General features: G+C 35.7%; 1 pseudogene; it reads left to right on the top strand.

Moving 5' to 3' along the window:
• Nucleotides 1-2,207: 2,207 nt before the first annotated feature.
• On the top strand, nucleotides 2,208-6,205 carry LOC125876202 (uncharacterized; annotated as a pseudogene).
• Nucleotides 6,206-10,153: the final 3,948 nt, after the last annotated feature.

Here is a 10,153-nt window from a genome sequence, read left to right as displayed (position 1 = left end):
AAACTAAGTTAAACTAGCAGCTACAGACAACTCCTTTCAATCCCAACCGAACCACTGAAACTTCATTCTAACAGCGAACCAACAACCTATACTACACAATTCATAATCAACAGATATATCTAACAATGTCTCAACATCAACCTCATATCCTCATGTAAGAGCAAATAGATCATATATCACATGAAGAGGGGCAAATAGGTAAAATCCACACACCACAGACAAAGATGAAGTCAAATGCGATGCAAATGCAATAATAATGTCATGTAGTCATGATGCATGTCTGTCCTACGATACATATCTGTTGACGTAATCAGTCCGCGCTGAATACTCAAATCAGAACCCATGGGGGCCACACATGGACCATGTATCACCGCCGGAACCAGATCCCATCGGCATCCAAATCGCTAGCCGGAGCTAGTCCATCTCATATATCTCTAGCCGGAGCTAGTCTCAACTGTGTCTCATATCCATCCATCCTCATATCAGTGTCTCAGAACTCATGCAACAGATAGTTCACACATGGGATGAATAATGAATATGCACATGTCATCAATCACAATCATATCACGATCACATCATAGTATTACACATCATCTGTCTCAATCACAACCATATCACGACCACATCATAGTATTACACATCATCTGTCTCAATCACAACCATATCACGACCACATCATAGTATTACACATCATCTGTCTCAATCACAACCATATCACGACCACATCATAGTATTACACATCATCTGTCTCAATCACAACCATATCACGACCACATCATAGTATTACACATCATCTGTCTCAATCACAACCATATCACGACCACATCATAGTATTACACATCATCTGTCTCAATCACAACCATATCACGACCACATCATAGTATTACACATCATCTGTCTCAACATCAATGTCTGTATCAATCATAGCCTACTCATGCTCTTCTATCCCCTCAATATCAGTTATCACATGACTTATTCAACAAATTCAAGTCACATATAACACACTTAGCTCGTTTTATTCCCCATCTTTCATTTACAACAATTTCAATCAACAAATAAAACTCATCCTCAATCCCCATTACTCCCCAACACAATTAGGAAAGTAGTCATGTGTAGTCTAAGAGTTTAACAAAGTTTAGAAGTCACTTGCCTCAAAACACTTCAACTAGTAACTCAAATTTGAGTTTTATCCTTTTGAGCACGCTCCAAATCACCACAATCTATTCATAAATGGAATCTCACAATCAATACGAATCTAACAACACCAATATCGTGAAATTTGGAGAAAAAGGGTAAAATGGTCAAAAAATCTCGTTCCGGAAAATATTCTCAAAATTTGGAAATTTTTAGTGAAAAATGTTCCCCAAGAAATTTAGAATCCAATAGTGAAAACCGTTTCGAAAAAGGAGTTGAAATGAGTTCACAAACTCAAATTTTCTATTAAATTCTGATTAGGCAAAACCCCCCAAATTTTACAGTTGAGATCTCAAATTTTGATGTTAAAATCCATAAATAATCGATGGAAATCAAAGACCTAAGTTGGAAATAACTTACCCAATGAATTCCTTGCGAAAACCCACTTGAAATCACCTATTTTCGAGCTCTCAAAGTCTAAAAATGGAGAAATGGGTATTTTTCAAGTTGGGGGAAAATGGCTACTGGTTTTTGACTTAAAAAGGACTGCTATTGCAGCTGAAACACAACAATAACACCAAAGTTTAAGTCCTCGTTGGACCCTCGGGATTCGTTCGAAATCTCGTGCACACAAACTAAATATGTACCCCCACTAAATTCGACGTTCCGGAGTCAATGAAACCGTCGAAATTTGAATTCGTTCGAAATCTCGTGCACACAAACTAAATTTTTACTTACTGTTTTAATACACTGTCATTCTCAATTTTTACTTACTGTTTTAATACACATTCATTGTCAATTTTACTTACTGTTTTTAATACACATTCATTGTTACACACTTTCTAACATTTCCAAAAACACTTTTACTTACTGTTTTTAACACACATTAATTCTCAACTTTTAATCACTGTTTTTAACCATCATATTCTCATAAATTTCATGTTCTCATTTATTTTATTTCACTGTTACAGGGACTGATAGATGTTGTTGACAGAGTGTTGCCTGAAGCTCAACATAGGTATTGTGTGAGACATATTAAGAGTAACTGGTGAAAAAGATAGAGGAGTGGTCAAATGAAGAATCTTATGTGGTGGTGTGCTTGGAGTTCCTATAATGAAGAGTTTAAGGACCAGTTGAATAAGTTGAGAAAATTATCAAAAGATGGTGCAAGGGATTTGGTAAAGAATCCACAAAAGGCATGGTGTAGAACTTATTTTGATACTCAGTGTAAGAACATGATGGTTGATAACAACTTCACTGAGCCATTCAATGCATGGATTCTTGAGGCTAGAGCAAAGCCAATAATTAAGATGTTAGAAGAAATAAGAGTACAAGTGATGAGATTGCTATGGAAAAATGAAAAAAAGTTGAGGACTTGGGTCATAACACATGGATGTAAGGTGGAATTCAATGGAGATTGGGACTATGAAGTGTCTGATTGAGAAGATTGGCACACTGTCAATCTAGAGCAAAAAAAATGCACTTGTAGAATTTGAGATTTATCAGGTATTCCCTGCCCTCATGCCATCAAAGCATTGACACACAAAAAAGTAGATCCAATAACTGCAATACATTTGTGGTATAGCAAGGAGGTTTACATGCTAACATGTAAAAACAAGATGCAGCATGTAAGAGGTCAGAAGTTCTGGAAGATTGATCCTTTAAGTGCAATGTTGCCTCATGATGTTGTGAAACAATTGGGTAGACCTAAAATAAAGAGGAATAGAGAACCAGAAGAAGCCAGAAAAAGAAAAGGTGAATTGTATCAGTCCAGAAAAGGCACTCAAATGACATGTAGCAACTGTGGTGAATCAAATCATAAGGTGTCACGCCCCGAGCTACCCCAAAGACGCGGACACGGGACCTAGGACCACAAGTGATCCCAAGCTAACCCTGCTGGCATGATCATGAGCATACTAAAGATAATAAACTGATGCGGAAGCTAATTCATAATTAAATCTGAAAAGATGGGGAATACCCATATACTATAGCTGAATATATCAAATCTGAGAGTTTAATACAAAAGAAATATCAAACTCAAAACACTAAGCTGAATCTAACTATGTCTGAAATAAGCCTTTAAACTGACTAGAAATGCTGGGACAGGCCCCAGCTTAGTCTAGCAAAACTGAAACTAAAGACTAAAACACTGAAAAGAACCTCATGACTATTGTCCCCGAAGAATGAGGATTCACCAACTGATTTTGCTGAACGGAAGATCGGGAATCGATCTAAGCGTGATCTGGATGCTGAGAACCTGAACCTACATCACGAGAAGATGTAGCGCACGTATGCGTCAGTACTTGAAAGGTACTGAGCATGCAGGATAGAGTAAAGCTGAAAGAACATATAACTGAACAAAGCAATAAAGCAATGAAATCATCTGGACATGATATAGATACTGAAAATACTGAATACTAAGCTAACTGATGCAATGACCAAATTTATAACATGCTGAAACTGAATACTGACTATACTGAAATATGGTCAATGCAATAGAGTCTGACTGAACTGTGGGAGCTACTAATAACCGACATAAAACTACATGAGCTAAATGTGGAGTCCGATGTATACGCCCCATCGAGAGGACCCAATATACCCTGCCAGAGGTATAGAGGCATGCTGGCGTGATCACTAAACTGATGTTGCCCACAGAGGGGACTTACACCTACGTGGCTCGTAGTTCTGGGACTATATGGGTACGCTGAAACCCTAGTCCAACTCGGTATTATGCTACTCCCAATGAATTAGTGATTAACTGGTTATGACTGAATTTCTGTAAATACTGGATAGCTCGGAACTGAACATGCAAACTGAGAATGCAACAATTAATCTGATAATGATGCATTCATAAACTGAGGCATGTATAACTGAATATATTATGACTGAAATACTGAATAGCTTAAAATACTGACATGTAGATACTCATACTTGAAAACTCCTTTTTAGAAAACAATACTCTGATCATTGATGACTTGGGAAGTCATACTGCATAAACATTGATGGTATATCTAGATACCATACTATTCATACATTGATGACCTACTCAATTGTCATACTAATCATGTTTTAGAAGCTCTTTCTCAAACTCATCTTAACTTTCTCAAAAACACAATTTAAAACTCAAGTGTTGTCTTAAAGAAAAGCTTCTCATGATTTATAACTCAAAATAGGGTATATGCTGAAATATACTGATAATATGGCATAAAACTGGAGCATGTATATCTGAATAACTGAAATATCTGACCTAGCATGTGTAATTCAAGAACTAATGAAATACATAACTAGGGTTCGGAAATTTATAGGATAAACTAAGCAATAACATGATAATCTGATTTGGAACATTTTAAATAACTAATTCATGATGATCTGTTGAAATTCTAGAAATCCTAGGTCTGTTCATAATCATGGAATCAAGAATCTGACTGAATTCTAGGGACCTAATGGGCGAAAGGAACCCACTAGTGAAATCCCACATACCTGGTGACGAATTCCCCGGAGAAATCTTTCGATTTTGGGGCTGGAACTGAAGGAACCTCGCTGCGTTCTTGAACTAGGGTTCTTGACCTTTTTCTCCTCTCTTGCTTCTAATTTTTCTAAGTTTTGATTAATGAATTGACTTAGGTAAGTTCTAGTTATGTTTCTAGGTTTAAACTAATTAAAACCTCATGATTTAGGGTCTAAACGACGTATCTTAGGGGTTAAACGAAATAGGAAAAGACCGAAAGACCCTTGGATTAGTTGCTGTCGGAGTGACTGACGGTCCGTCAATTGGGTCCGCAGGTCGAGTCTGTCGACAGGGCTTCACTAAAACGGGCATAACTTTTTACTCGCATGTCGAAATTTAGTAAACTCAATGGCGTTGGAAAGATAATTCAATTATGTATCTAACCATAGGTCATGAGACACATAATTCATTTTGTGCTAAAAGTTATGACCATCTGAAGTTGACCCATCATAATTTTCAGCTAACTGGCTGCTAACCTTCGATCTACGGTCAGACCTACGGACCGTGGATCGAAAGACGGTCCGTGCTGGTCAACCATAGTTCGTGACAGAGGCTAGGTAAGGAGGTCTTGATCCACGGACCGTGGGTCTGTCCGNCTGGCTGCTAACCTTCGATCTACGGTCAGACCTACGGAGCGTGGATCGAAAGACGGTCCGTGCTGGTCAACCATAGTTCGTGACATAGGCTAGGTAAGGAGGTCTTGATCCACGGACCGTGGGTCTGTCCGTGGGTCGAGACTTAGCAAATTTTTCGAGCTGGCTGGGGAGGGGTTGCAGTGGCGAACCACGGACCACCAGCACGGACCGTGGTCCGACCTACGGTCCGTGGATGGCAACCGTGGGTTGCACCTGCAACTTTTCAATATCTGCATTTTTGTCTGTTTCGAATACGGGGTGTTACATAAGGTGAGGTCCTGTTACAAGGTAAACTACAATATTGCATGTTTTTCATATTTTTCCATGTTTTTTATTGTAAGCTAATTAACCTAAATACAAAAAAAAATTATAGGAAAAGTGTACTGAAAATAATGCACGTTCAAAGAAAGGTAAAAGGCCAATGTCTGACAATGAACGTGGTCCTGATGTTGAGGCTGGAACTGAGGCTGCAACACAAGAGTTTGAACCATATGGTCCTGATGTTGAAAATGAAGAAGACCCACTTCTAAGATCAATGGTGATTTGTGAATCAAAGTTAAGGGCTGAGAAGTTAAAGACAAGAGTTGTTCCAACTGGTGCTACAAAAATTCAGTTTTATGGAGATCACACTAGTGCCTTAGTGCCAACTAATCTGCCTTATTCTCTGATCAAAACAACATGGAAGGGCAAAGAAGCTATCTCTGCTGGACATGTGCAGATGCAGACAAAAAACAAAAGAATCAAGAAGCTGGGGGTTAAAGGGAGAGGACAACCTGCTTTGAAATTAATTTTCAAGTTGTGCGACTGTTATTTTGAATTTTTCAAATTATGTGCATGTGTGGGCTATGATAGTGATGACTTTATTTTAGACAATTTTAAATTGTGCTGCATTTTGACTTCTATAATGTTGCAGGCTTGCAACTTGTAGTGTTATTGTTTTATTCAGTTATTTTATATGATATTTCATATTTGTGTTGAGAAGTTTCTTTAAGTGTTGTTGTGTTGAGTGTTGATTGTTGTGGCTGTTGGCGGTTGCTCTGTTGTTGTTGTGAGTCGTGATCAATTTAAATGTGATATGGATTATAGAATATAGACTATGATGATTGGTGTATTTACTGGTTGTACGATGTGTTATTGAAAGTATATCTGGAGAAATGAATTTATACTAAGTCAAGAGGCTATAGATGGCAGGAAAATGTTATGCCACTTTTTTTTATGGTGGTGGTGTCCGTGTAGGAAAATGTTATGCTACTCCAAACATAAGCATGCCATAAAGACCTAGAGAACTGACAAGTTTGTTCATACTTATAAGTGACTCCTAAAACTTTTAGGTAGTACATTATGCAAGAGCTTTGAGGGATGTTACATCAGTCATAATCTACTAACCTGTGAATTGTGGAGCAACTGTACCAAGAGTGAACTTTGAAAATTAGTAGTAGCTGATAAAATTTCAGAGACAAGATTCCCCTTGTTGCACACTCTCTGTAACTTGCAAAAGGAATGCACTGCCCAAATATGCACCACCTCTGGTACACATATCAACTAAACAAATAGCAACGATCATTATAAATGTATGTGTATGGGCAGAAGCTCATAGAATCAATAAATAGCAAAGTAATCTTTCATGTATGTGAGCATGGATTGAATGCATTATCAACTGAAGACTTTCCAAGCTATTTATGAAAAAATATCATATAATTATACTCATCTACAATCAGCAAAAATTTAAACCAAAGTAAATATAATGTTTCTTTGATTGAACCAAAGTAAATATAATGCTACTTATCCCCCTTGTTGTCTATTAACATAATAACGAGTTGCAGATGAAAGTAGTTGAGAAATTGATCACATCAAACTTAACAGATCATATAAACCAAAACGTCTACTTGAAATTGATCACATCAAAAGTCATTAACCACATCACACATGTTTAACGTTTTCTAAGTTAAAGATTACAAAATGATAGAAATTCCTATTTCATCACCTAGAATGCTGCAAAACAACACCACAACATAGCTATCACAATCCACATTTTATAAACTTTTTTATTAGTCTTATCAACAACAACATCTTCATTATCGACAACAACTTCCTCACTCTTGGGAACAGTAATTTCGTCTAGACGTTCACAATTTTCTTTAATTTCAGATGCCAAATACTTTTCTAGATGAGCCATCCTCGTTTTCAAATCTTTCTTTTCACGATAATGATTATCGTTTTCCTTTTTTAAATTGTGTATGAGATTTGCAACTCTAGGATGGAGCGGATCATCAACCCATTTCCAATAATCACATTTATAACCCTGCACAATTATGAACTTGAAATCAATACTCGCCAAAAATATGAAAATTAATGAAATTGTATGATAAATTTACATTAGGCTTAGAACACTTATAAAAGCGTCTTCCAATATTAGTTGGAGTGAAAGCTGTGAAAATCCTCGTTGCAATAACACATTGACATTTCACCGTCGACATACTTGAAACACTCGAGTCCTGACTCATTTTTTAAAAAACTTGAATGCTGAAAGATGATTGGAGATGACTAGAACACTCTTTTATTCTTGTGAGAGCTTCTCAAAATGAAATCGATGAGGGTAATGAGGGCTCTTAAGAACCCTAGCTTTGAAATAAAATCGTGCTATTTTGATGGCAATGAAGAAGGCCTATTTTCGATGGAAATGAAATCGTGCTATTTTCGATGGAAATGGAGAAGTTAACAACAAATTAGGGCTTTGATAATGGGTTAAAAGGGATGGATTTTGGGTCGGATAAGATATAGAAGAAGGGTTTTGGGTCGAGTCGGATAGGTTATTTAAAAGAGGGGTGATTATGGGTCGGATAGGTGTTTTAAAAGTGGGTCGGATAGTTTAGGGGCATAAGCGACCACTTTTCCTTTTAATATAAATGTCACGTGGTAATGTAAAAATGACGTGGCAATTCCATTTGGCATTTAAAGAAATGTAAAATGAGTTGGATATTTCCAGCAGGCCAACTAACGCCCATAAGGGCATATCTAGACGAAATGTTGGACGGCGAGGGCACGAGTGAGCCAAACTTTAAACAGGTGGTATATCTAAACCTTTTTGAATAGTTTAGGGGCATATTTGACCCTTTACCTTTTCTTCAAACCTACCCACCGACTTTAATTCATTCAAAATCTAACAACTTTTTTTTTATTTTTAGAATTAATATAAAACTCAAAATCTACTTTATCAATTAGAATTATAGTTCCACTTCAAAATCTAACAACTTCTTTTTTATTTTTAGAATTAATATAAAACTCAAAATCTCCTTTTATCAATTAAAATTATAGTTACATAAAAATAGTGTTGACTCCTTAAATCCTTGTATTTGTATATTTCTAATTTGTGAGTTTGTTCAATTTTCTTTCCGCTCTTGTTCATCAATCATTGTTATTCGGCATCTCGAATCTCCACATCAGGTTAGTATTTTTTTTGCTATTCTGTTTTTTTATTATGTGCTTGAATTTTTATTTTTATTTGTTCATTTTATTTTTTGACTATCTACTTATTACAATGAAAAATAATTTAGAGGCCTAAAACAAATTTTCATATTCTTTTCTTGAGCCATTTTTGTCCCTTTAATGGTGACACCGCTTAGAAAAAACCTTGCGTAGGCCACTACGCCACTGCATGCATGTGTCTCTAATCTCGTGTCACGACATCTATAATTGTGAAATTTAGAAATAAACAGTTATAGTAGACATGTTAGAAAGTATAGATGAAGAGAATAAGAAGGAAATACTTTAAGATCGAGTACGTGATATTCGATCTTGTTATCGTCTCAAAAGAGTGAGTTTATTTATGCGTAGGTTAGCAAGCAGTACCGCTACTTTTGATAGATCAAATTTATTATCATTTGAATTAGAAATGATTGTTATGAAGTAATTGACGTCAATTGATTTTAATTTTTTTTGGTTTTTCATCCAATATTCATATTGGAGTCCGACTATTTTGAATTTGCGCCATGTAAAGCCACATTCGGGGCCGGGGAAATCGCTCCCTACTAAAAAAAATTCATATCCAGGACTCGAATTAGAAAAGGGAGGAGCAACTCCATCCTCTATAGTACGGCACATCCATCGTTGATCGTAATTGAACATATTTTAGTTACACTTGTTTGGAAAGGTTATCCTCCTTTTACAAATGTCTCTACTTCATAGAGAGAATTTAAAAAAAAAAAAACTTGGTCATTGCTAGTACATTTTTAATTAGTTTGCGTTGACAAACTATTTATGAATGTTTCCTTATTTTATATAAATAAATAATGCAGAAATAGGTTCTTGTTTAAGTGTAAGGTGAAGGGGTGTTGGGAGTGATATTAAATTGAAATGTGAAAAGGTCAGACAACATGTGAACACACAGCTAACAATATAGAGTACGATTACTAAGTTTAATTGATTCTTCAATACTTATTTTGTTTTTGGCTCAACACAGAACATAATATATATATATATATATATATATATATATATATAGGACCTTCGCATCATTTTTAGATATACAAGTGATAATTTCAATCATATATTTTTATGTTTTATTACCTCTATTTTGGTTTCCATCAATGATTGACCTATGGTACTATTTTTGTTAATTTCAGCTTGTTTAGAGTGCTCCTTATTTAATATCTATGATACTTCGATTTGACTGAGCTTTTGGTGTTGTTCTTAATCATTTATAATCAATTTATAATGATCTTAGGTTAAATATTATATATATTAACTTAGTTACCTATAATCGATTGACTTTTCTTCAAAAATATTACCAATAAATTAATGAACAAAACGTTAATCGGGATATGATGATAGAAACCTAAGCAAAGCTATAAATTAAGTTAAATTACAAATTAGACTA

The sequence above is a fragment of the Solanum stenotomum genome, chromosome 9, assembly GCF_019186545.1.
Source record: "Solanum stenotomum isolate F172 chromosome 9, ASM1918654v1, whole genome shotgun sequence".
NCBI lineage: Eukaryota > Viridiplantae > Streptophyta > Magnoliopsida > Solanales > Solanaceae > Solanum > Solanum stenotomum.
This window is presented reverse-complemented; position numbering and strand designations above follow the sequence as displayed.